Genomic DNA, 10865 nt, shown 5'->3' on the forward strand with positions numbered 1-10865 from the left:
CTTGCACAGCAGTAATTATGGACTCTGTCACAGGCAGCATGAATGAGTCTTTCTAGTGTCTCCTTGATAAGAAGACGCTGGAAGAGATCGTGTGCATGTCTCACAGAACTCAAAGTTTCCTAATCCTTTTGCCATTCCACTTTTCAGCATTATCAGATGCACTGCAATACCCAGCCTTGGAGGAACGGCTTGAGCTGAAGGGACTTTTGCTGCCCAGTTTACAGATCCTGCTTGAAAGCAGCCACCTGTGAGCAAGAGTAGTAAAAACATAAAAAATTCCAGTTCAACTTGGAGCGAATCCTTGTTCCCACTAATTACTTAAAACAAAACATGAGTGCTAGTGCACTGTCTCTGCTGGAAAATATACCATGCTCTCATGTTACGAGAATTAACTACAGAGTTAGTTTAACTGCTACAAAAGTTGTATTTTTTTCACAGCAGCATCATGAACACACATGAGTTATCATGAGGTGAAAAACAGGCACTCAGCAGCAGACCCTGAAGTCAGCAGTTCTAGACAGACATCTGAGCTGACCTCAGCAAAACTACACTGTCATCTTCTGACTGTTTCCACCTCATAAAAACAAATTAACATTAACCATCCAGAAGCTTTAAAAACTAAAAGCTTAAAAAACCCCCACCAAACCCTATTTTTAGAAATTAAGATGTTTCAAATCTCTTCTTTAAGTTTCTCAAACATTTGTAATTCACCCATTGATCTAAATGCAGATTCAGTTATTTATGCTGGATTTATTGTGCATTATGCTCTGGCCACTTGCTAACTCTCTCTCAGAGGCTACATGAACTTTGGTGACAAACAGAGCTTCCTCTGTGCCAAACAGGAAAAATTTAAAACTATTTATCTGATATGATAGTATTGATAATAGCACAGAGAAGCACTTTGGACTTCTCCTAAAGGGCAGACTGATCATTATCTTCTGTTTGCATTTGTTTTTGCTCCATGGAAGAAAGATTAGGAGACAGCCAGCTCAGCTTGGTGTTCTGCAAGAATATAGAAGATGATAACTGCAAGGACATATTATTTACTTGATCAATAAGAGTGACTTTGGAATGCAGTCTAACTTGCTTTCTGAATAATTGTCTTAGACTTCGGTTCCCAAATGCTGCCTAACTCTCAACTGCCCAAATAAGGATTTTTAAATTACTTGCCTCCTACAGCTGGTTAGTAATAGGGACAGAAATTTGTAGGCACCATCCAGATTTTCCTTTGTGAAATATTTTTCCTTCTTTCACTAAAAATCTTCAATTGTCTAAATAAAAATCCCAGTGTAAGCACCTCAGTTTTGCAGAAGGTGAGACACAGGACAAGCAAAAGGATGATGGAGATCACACAGATTGTGTGAGGTACTACTGTTGTATTCTTTCCTAAAATGAAAAGCGCTTGCTAGAAAGCAATCCTCTGGTAAGGCAGTCAGAGACAGTCAGGCCAAGAAGGGAACCACCAGTAACCAGATTTTTATGTTTCTCAGGGCCTGAAATTGTTTTTCAAAGACAGCAGTTAATGTCAGCTTTGCCTCCTTCTGATCTTGTTCCTAACGTTCCTCTGTATTTCGCCCACAGACAAATGTTTGAAGCTTGGACATTTTTAAGGGATAGCTCTAGAGGAGCTGGAAAAAATCCCAAATGAATTTAAAATATTTCCATATGTGACAGAACAAAATTAATGATTGAATTACCTCACATCCCCAAGTTCCTAGAACAGAGCCTTTACGAGGCAAACATGACCTTTATGGGGCAAACATTTCTCTGCCTGCTGTTGTGGGAGTGTGAGGTGTGTTGGGATGCAGTCCAGCAGCCTGGTGCTAGCCTGGTGCTACCACCCTGCTGCTCAACCTAAAACCTCTTCTTGCCTTCACTCTCTGCTCTTGGCACCTGTGCTAAAGCCCTGGTGCAGATGGAAAGGGCAGGTGCCAGCACCAGCATCTCCCCTTCCCATCAGGATGCTCATGCCCTCTATTTGCAGCCCTTGTGCAGATGTGGGAACCACAAACTCTACAGTGCTTTGAAGTCTAATGGCTTGGTAGCACAGTGAGATGTTAAAAGCCCACTGAGTCTGTCAGGAAAATCCTTGTCTTTGAGGCTACTATCACAGGCATTTATGGTAAAGAAATGCTGGCCTGAATTCAAGGCTATGTCTTCCAGATTGGCAGCTGAAAACAGGTGAAGCAGAGGGGCAGCGTGGCTGACCAGGAGCTCTTCCCAAGCTTTGTACTGCAGTACCCAGAACATTCACAGACAGAAAAAAATGCTATTACAGGTAAGGGGGCAATGCTAATAAATATCCTAAGCACCTCTCCAGTCTCTCCTTTCCTGGTGAGTTGGCATACTGGCAGTGTCTGAAAGAAACCAAACATGGATCCTGCCTCACTTCTCCTTTCTGAACATCCTTCTGATCAGAATGAGCAACGAGTGCCACCCCAGATGGCTGGATGGGTGTGTGTCTGTCTGCACTCATCTGCTGAAAACAGCCACCATGCGGTTCTGGCAGGAGGAGACCGGAGTCACCACGCTGGGAGCAGGAGTTCCCAGGCTGGGCCATGGTGTGACCAGCAGTGCTGAACTGCACTGCTGGCAAAGTGCACAGGGTCTGACAGCCCAGGAGGAGAGAAAACCCTAGGGGAGAGAAAGCAAAACAGAACAAACAAAAATCATTGCAAGTGGAAGGGGTGTGCAAAAGCTTCCTTACATGGGCTGGTAGCTGCTGCCTTATGCCTTCATCCAAGGGCACCTGGGGCTCAGAAAGTCCTTTCCACCACTGATTTTGTCCTCTCCAGCAGCCCCTGACTGTGTCATACAGATTCCTGCCTGCCATGGAGACAGCGTGTTGGTCTTGGACAAGGGGCAGCCTCTGACATTTGGGCTGGGGATCATCCCTGTGCTCCAGAGTAGGGTCTGCACTGTAACTCTGCACATGAGCAGGCGCCTCCCCATTGCAGTGGCACCTTCCCATGGGGACTCACTCACAGTTCTCCCTGGGCTTCTTGCAGGTTCTTAGCAGAGCTGTGGACTGACAAATCAAGTTGGAAGGGATGGTGGAAAGGCTTGAGAGGTCTAAGGAACCCAGCATGGCCACAGGATAACGGACCAGCAGTAAGTTTGTTGGAAAAATCAAGCCCAGCTGCTTACTTCTACTGGTTTTACTGAGTCAGATCTGGATGAGTTTGTAACATTCTGCTCCTCCATTTCCTTGTCTTAAACATGAACATTTTGTTTCAGGACATGAAAAGGGAGTGGGGTTTGGGTGCTGAAATTTCAGAAAGAACGAAACACAGTGCCTTGTCTTTCCAGTTCTTCATAATTACTTGGCTTTCTGGGTCTTCCCTGGGGGACTCTTCACTTCCTTCTGCCAATTGTATACAGAAATTAATTACTCTGATTCATATCCTGGACCCTGGCACCTGCTAATTAGGCGTCCATATGGGCCACAAGTGGGTATGTCTTACGTAGGGCTTCCAGAACTCATCCCAGAAATGTAAAGTGAGGATTTTCTTTAGTGCCAAAGTTCACTCAAAAACTTCCTTCCCTCATTTCTCTACCTCAAGCTACTCATTGCCCTGCTCCTGGACCTCTCCAGCCCCAAAGGTTTTCTTTTTAGCATAGCAGAGCTCCACAGAGACTTACATGGGCACAATTATGAAATCAAGGAAAGAAGCAGGAACAGCAAGGAGACAAGTGTCTGTCCTCATTGAGCCTCTGCAAAGGACTTTTAGGTTCCACTGCTGTCTCCTGGGCTCCTGTATCTAAGCTTTGGCAAGACTGTAGAGAACACAGCAATTCAAAGAATGTCTCTTAAGTGTTTAATGCTCTCAGGAGAACCTGTCTGAGCCATACACAATTTTATGGCACAGCCTGTGGCTGTCTCCAGTGGGCCACGGAATGCAGGAGGGACAGACCACTCTATGTTACTTTGACACTGGTTTTGGTTCCTCTCAAGCTATTCTGGGGGTCTTTCCTGCTGGCTCAACAGCTCTTGGGATTCCTGCCTGTATCTGAGGAAAAACCAGTCGCTGATTCAGCTGTGGCTCTCTCAGGAAGAGGAACCTGAGTTTTGGTTTTGAGGAGGCAGGCCAGCCTCCAGGAGCCTTTGCCTGTTCCCAGGGGAACCCCAGAGCCAGGAATGAAGACAGAGCACAAGTTTTGGTTTCAATTCTCTTTTTAAAACTAGTGCCTTTTCAAAAACAAGTTGCCATAGTGACAGGGAACTGTGGCACCATTGTGAAGGTCCAAAAAGCCCTGGCTGGGTATTAGCCAGAAATTCAGTAGTGCGGCCAGCTCCGGAGCAGCCTTCCCTAGCCCCTGCTGTGCTCACAGCAGGGCTCTGCTTCAAACACCTTCCTGCCCACCAGCCACACTTTTAGCTGCCTGTGGGCTGTGCTACTCCTGAGCACTAGGGCTTAATCATAGGTGAAATGATGTTTGTCCAAAAAAGGAATATGCTTTGGTTGTGTTTAGCCCTTTCCTCTAATGGGAAAAGCCAGATTTGAAGACAGCTTTCAACCATTGTTTCCTTTTGCAGAATGGTGCAGAAACCATGAAATGTGCTCATGATCATCCATTAAGTCAGCAGAGGAGCCCAGCTGAAAGCTCAGGTCCTATTTAATCCTTCTTTATTGGGACATGCTGCCTCTCACCTTCCCTTTTGCTATCTGTCTTATGGGGTACTTCCACCCATGCTGTAATCCAGACTTCCCAAAAGGGCCTAGGAACTCTCACACAACCATATTGTTGTCCTGGTCCTCACCACAACACGCAAGAAGTGTTCCAGAGAGAACATCCTCGCTGCTGGGCTCAGTGCCAGGTGGTGGAGGTGACAGACACCACCACTTCCTCACAGTGCACTGTGGCCCTCATCCTTTGTTATCTGCTGGATTATATTGCAGTCTGTAGTATGCAAAGAAATACAACCACAGCACTCTTACAAGTTAAGTCTCAGGTAAAGTTACAGGCACCTGCCAAGTGCTTGTGTTACCTGTGGCTTTTAGGTAACATGCATCATGGCTGTGTAGGAGGCAGAGAAAAGTGTGGTTGTGCTATTTGTACAGATCTCAGGAAGCCTTTCAGGAGGTCTGAACTTAACGTCTTTCCTCAGGAATAGCTGGGACCGTGGGCTTCAGTGAGAGTGTCTGTGGCCTGTGTGCCATGCAGAGTGCAGACCCAGCCTGCCAGGCGGGGTGAGGATGCCTGCCTGAGGGACACAGGGATGTAACAGCCCTGGCAGGAGCCACTGTGCATGTGGCAATTCCAGAACAGAACCCTGGCACTGAAGGCAGGTCACCAGCCTGACTCAAAGCATGCACCAGCCACCTCCTCCCACCCCAAACCAAGCACTATTACCCCTTTCAGTTTTATGATAAACTATAATTTTTCTTAAACATTTAACAATCATTGTTCCCTTACAATTTTTCTTAAACATTTAACAATCATTGTTCCCTTCCTACTCCTCCTATTTTTGCCTGTGTATCCATGCGACACTTTTGGAGCTGAGAACACACGCAAGAAAACAGAGTGAAAATGGCAACTAACATAGTTTTTGAGAGAGAAGATGTTTGGCTTCCTGTTAAACCATTGGAAATGGCATACCCAAACAATAAATTGTCCTGGTGCAAGACCTTAATTCAGATGAAAAAGACCAAGTTCCGTAGAAAAGAAAAAAGAGAGGCATGTTTGGACCAGTTCTTATGCCAGTATTTTCAGTGTAAGGGTAGATGTACTGCACCAAGCTAAGGGTTTGTCTATCCTAAGACTGCCAGTGCAGCCCCAGAAGAGGCCAAGAGGCCAGACATATTTGCTTTGTATTTCCCAGCTTCCAGCAACCAGCAGCTCAGGGAATTCATCAGACAGAGGTGAAACTGTGTCTATATTGGCAGGGCAAGCTGAATAAAATAAGAACTGTGTATGTCTTGAAAATTAATCATCAGGATTCACCAAAACTTGAGAAGTGCACCGGTCTGACTTGTGATTGCGAGTGAAGGTACTGTTTTAGGAAGGTACTTACTGCAGGAGACAAATTTTTCCCTTGCTTCCTCAAGACCTTCAATTGACCCCACTAAATTGTTAAAATTCCATTAGAAAGTGGCTGCTGGGAACATGTGCAATAAATAGCTGCTAAGATCAATGGCAGTCTTGCTGATTTAAAATCAATGTATTGCTTGCTGACGGTGCTGGCAGTGTTTTCCTCTGGGAAATGTAACAGCAATTGGCTTTAAATAAACACAGTGGTAAAAAACTTTATCTGAACTCATTAGTGACTCAGACTGATTTTAGAGTAATCCAGAAAATGCCTGTTGCCCACAGACAAGACTTGGAAGGGATGAGTGACTTTGAAGACTGCCATTTATGGTGGGCCACTGGAAAGCATCCTGGAACAGAGCAGAACTTCTGAAAATGCTCTCTGAAAATTAGATACTTAGGGTACCTAGACCATGGTCTCTGAAAGCCACCAGTCACTTTTGAAAATATGACATGAACAGCATCAGGTTACTATGGCTCTAATGACCAACATCCACCTTTTCCAGGCCAATTTCTTGTTCCCCTCCCAGCTTCTGGCTGGCCTTCATCTCATGTGACACCATGCATTCATGATGGAAATAAGCCTACCAAAACCTAAAGTGCCACCACAAGTTGGTCTCATGCTCCAGCCACCAGCAAGCAGCTTTGGCCCGAGTTGGGATCTTCTCCCTCTTCTTCCTTAAACCTTCTCCCCCACCATGAGTAGATTGCTTTAATGAAAATAGGCATGAATGCATTTGCCCTGCCTACATTCTGTTTTGTAACCTAATAATTTAGTTGCATCATGCTTTTTCCTACAAATCATCTGATGATGATTCCCAGGACAAGCCTTTACCTCTTTTCCTGCATGTTTTAATACTTCAGCTATTACTACCTCCTGCTTGTAGATATCACTAAATCACAAGGGGATTGGTCACCAGATAAATCAGAGCTCTTTTTGGTGAGTTTCTAACCCGGTACCTGAATAAGAAACAGAAACTGTAACCACATCAGAACTCTGCAGTCAATGCCTACAGACTGTCCAAAAGGCACGGGCAAGGACAGAATGCAGGGTGTTTGCCTGACATGTGAAAAAATAGATCAAACGCACAGAACTATCTTTAAAAACCAGTGATCAAGAGGTTGAGAGCTTATAAGTAAAATTTAGGGGCAAGCCAACAAAGGAAACCTCATGTTTGGTCTTCCTGCAGGGCACCAGCGCAAGGGAAGCTGTTGATGAAGATTTTTACTTTGACTCCAGGAAATACTGTGCTCCCATGCTCTGATCCTGCTGGGGCACTCCTTGATATCTCTTGGAAAAGCAGCACAGTAAGCTGTAAGCAATCCAGCAGACTCTTGGAGGGTGTTGAGGATGATTTCTTAATCCAGGTGACAAACAGCTTGACCAGAGGAGAATCATTACCAGTCCTGTTGCTTATCAACGGGGATCAGCTAATTAGAGATGACAAAACTGGTGATAGATCGGACTGCAGCGATCCCGCCCTGGTGGAATTCACAGTCTTGAACACCTCTCCTGTGAAAAAAGCTGAGAAAGTTGGGTTTTTTCAGCCTGCAGAAGAGAAGGCTCTAGGGAGACATTACTGCTGCCCCTTAGTTTATAAGAAATACGGAGAAAGACTTTTTACTGAGGCCTGTAGTGATAAGAGAAAGGGCAGTGGTTTTAAACTGAAACAGAGTGGACTTAAATTGAATATACAGAAGGTTTTTTTTAATTATTAGAATGGTTTTGAACAGGTCCAGAGAAGTCGTGGATGCCCCAAGATTGGAAGTGTTTGAAGTGAGGAAGGATGGGCCTTTGAGCAACCTCATACAGTGGGAAGTTCCCTGCCCATGGCAGGGGCTTTGGACTAGATGATCTTTAAAGGTCCCTCCCAACCCAAATCATTCTATGGTTCTATGATAAACTGTAAACATTTTAGATTTTGTGATTTACTTCCATGTTGTAGAATATAATATTTTTTTTTAAATGGAGACTGTTTTTCCTTCTCTATTAATGTTTTTTTATAAGATTATAATGTACTTGTTTTGATGGTGACTAGGATATAAACCAGTCACCAACAAGCAAACTCTCATAATGGACCTGCATTCTGGATCCTTCTTAGCTATACAAATGCTCATACCTAGAAATACTAACTTTTCCATAAACATGGACACACACAGCACTTATTAAGCCCAAACAGCAAAGTGGTTTTAAGCCTGAGAAGAAAACTTTCAAATACAAAGCCTATAAATAGATGATATGTTGCCTTTCTGGTTCAGTAAACAGCCTGAAAAAGTGCTCTCAGGAGACATGAATTTGCAGTGTCCCCCCTTTATTTCACCGAGATGTTAATTCTGCTGTCTAAATTTAATACTTTATTGTCAGTACGGGAATTACCATCATGAGGGAAGCAAAGGCACTTTCTGCATTTCTTTAGGGACCAGGAAATAAATCTGTACAGAAAGAAAACAGCCCAGTATCTCCTCACATGAAGAAGAAAGCACCAGGTTGCTTGACATGAAAAGCATCAGGAACTTGTGCAATGACTAGTACACAAACCACAAACAGGTCCTGACAAGTTGGATATGACAAAATAGAAAGCCACACTGGATGCATCCCGCAGCAGCTGACATGGACACTGCTGCCCCGGGAACTGGGATGCTGCGTTTAGAGCAGCCAGCAAGAAACTGGCTCAGGAGCATCTCACAGAGATGAATTCAAATAAAACTTCTCCAGCCCTTAATGGTACACTTGTTTCTGGGTCTTGAGTAGTTTAATTCCCAGTCACTTTTGTATTAATAGTAAATCTGAAAGTGCAAAACAAAGCATGTGTCTCCATGACCCACTGACAGAGCCCATTCCCTCAGAGGGAGAGAAGACGCGAGCCCTCATTCCAGAGGCACCTGAACGTGAGAAACGTCTTGCAGCTTTTCCAGCCATTGCTGGAGGTAGGACAACCTCCCTGCATAATAAATACACTTCTCTTGCTGTCTTTTCTCCCCCTGCACACCACAAACATGGCCCAGCAGAAGTATTTTCAAGCACAAACATGCACAGAAATACTTAATGCTTTGTGTTGCTATACCCAACCCCCATAAATTTATGCTCATGTAATTACTGCTCTCTGTTTGCCTACTGACAGTGAGTTAAAAATACCACACACACCCCAAATTAGAACTGGTTTCTATTTTTTGTTCAATTCCTGAAGTTGATACAGAAGAAAATGTTGTGATGAGCCACATGAGATCCCTCTTGCCTGCACTAGTCAGGACAGGAGATGGCAACACTACCAATAGAAAAACCTCACCAAAAGCATGGCATGCACAGACCAAGACAAATTTGACTGTGTTACGATGGCATCAATCCTGTATCCCTTCTCCTTTCCTCATCTGATGCTTGGTGTTTCTACAGCGGAAATGGATTTGAGCCGGGATCTTTTCTATCAGAGCCTGCATTTAAACAGAATGTAAAATCTTTCTGCAATATCCAAATTCCTAGTTTATATTCAAAGGTACTCCTAACTTAGACTACATGTAAAATATTTCTGTTATTTAGACAAAATGTAAAATGATATGCAAACCATTTCTGTTCTATCCAAATTCCTAATTTATACTCCGAGGTATCTCTCACTTACACTGAACTTCTTACCATTGATGTAGAACTTACTTCTGTAGTAGAAATATGGATATAATCCATGAATAATCTTGCAAGTCACATGAAATTAATTTTAAATAAACAACAAAAAATTTTCAGCTTATATCCAGTTTGTAAAATCTTTGTCATATGAGCCATCTCTTTATTACATACAAGTACCCTATTTGCCATTTAAGCTTCTGAGTCTCTATTTTTTGTGGAAGGAACTGTCTGGAAATCCCATAAGGCCAACCCCTTCCCAAGCAAAACTAATGAGACTGATTTTCCCAGTGCCTGTTTGAGGTGGGGAAGTCAGGACATGCACACAGTTTCCCCTTTATTTCTGACAGGCTTCTCTGAGATAATAACATCGCATGAAAACCCACCCTGAGCTGTTAATGTATTTTGAATGCTTGTGTCAATGACACAGAGAAATACCTTATATGTGAGACCAGGCAAAGCTTCAGCTGGCAGCCATTAGAGATAGAAACTGCATTAGAAATAAAAAGCATTTATCTAAAGCTGCATTCTTCCCAATATCCTCTCACACTTTGGAGCAGAAGAGACAATACCAAATGCAAACATACCCCTGCCCACTGCACAGCCCTGGACCATCAGAGACAGGCCAGGATAAGCAGATGAACAGTTTGGCTAGGGACCACAGAGCAGATTTTTTTTTTTTTTTAGATATTGAAAAGCCAAGACACAATCAAGGTCCCAGAAGGATTTCCAAAAGCAATTAGGAGCCCAAGTTCTGTGAGTTCATTGGTCCTTCTGGAAATCCTGTATAGTAGCAAATGAACTGCATCACTGAACATCAAAATACCTCTGTGCTCGTGCTGCTTCTGCTAGGGACCTTAATTTCAGAAGGGCAAAGTCTTTATCATGAAAAGGTTAGAAATTTCTTCCCCTTTAGTTCACCTAGCTTCCCCCAAAATGGGAAAGCTTACCCTCCTCTTGCTTACTGAAATTGTTACTGCCCTATGAACTATTTTAACTGAAATTGTAAGATCAGCACTCAATCCCTTGGCTGTGGCCACCCAGATCTTTGCTTTACAGAGAACAATTTGCTTTCATTTGATTGAGGTTTACCTGCCACAGATTTCACTGCAATGCCTCTCTGATCTGATAGTGCAGAGTTGCAGGGTCTTTTTTTTGGGCAGAAATCCCTCTTGGGTTGGTAAGTGATGCAGAGGCTGCAGCATCCATCTTGGTGCCATCA

This window comes from Aphelocoma coerulescens, chromosome 5 (genome assembly GCF_041296385.1).
Source record: "Aphelocoma coerulescens isolate FSJ_1873_10779 chromosome 5, UR_Acoe_1.0, whole genome shotgun sequence".
Classification (NCBI taxonomy): Eukaryota; Metazoa; Chordata; class Aves; order Passeriformes; family Corvidae; genus Aphelocoma; species Aphelocoma coerulescens.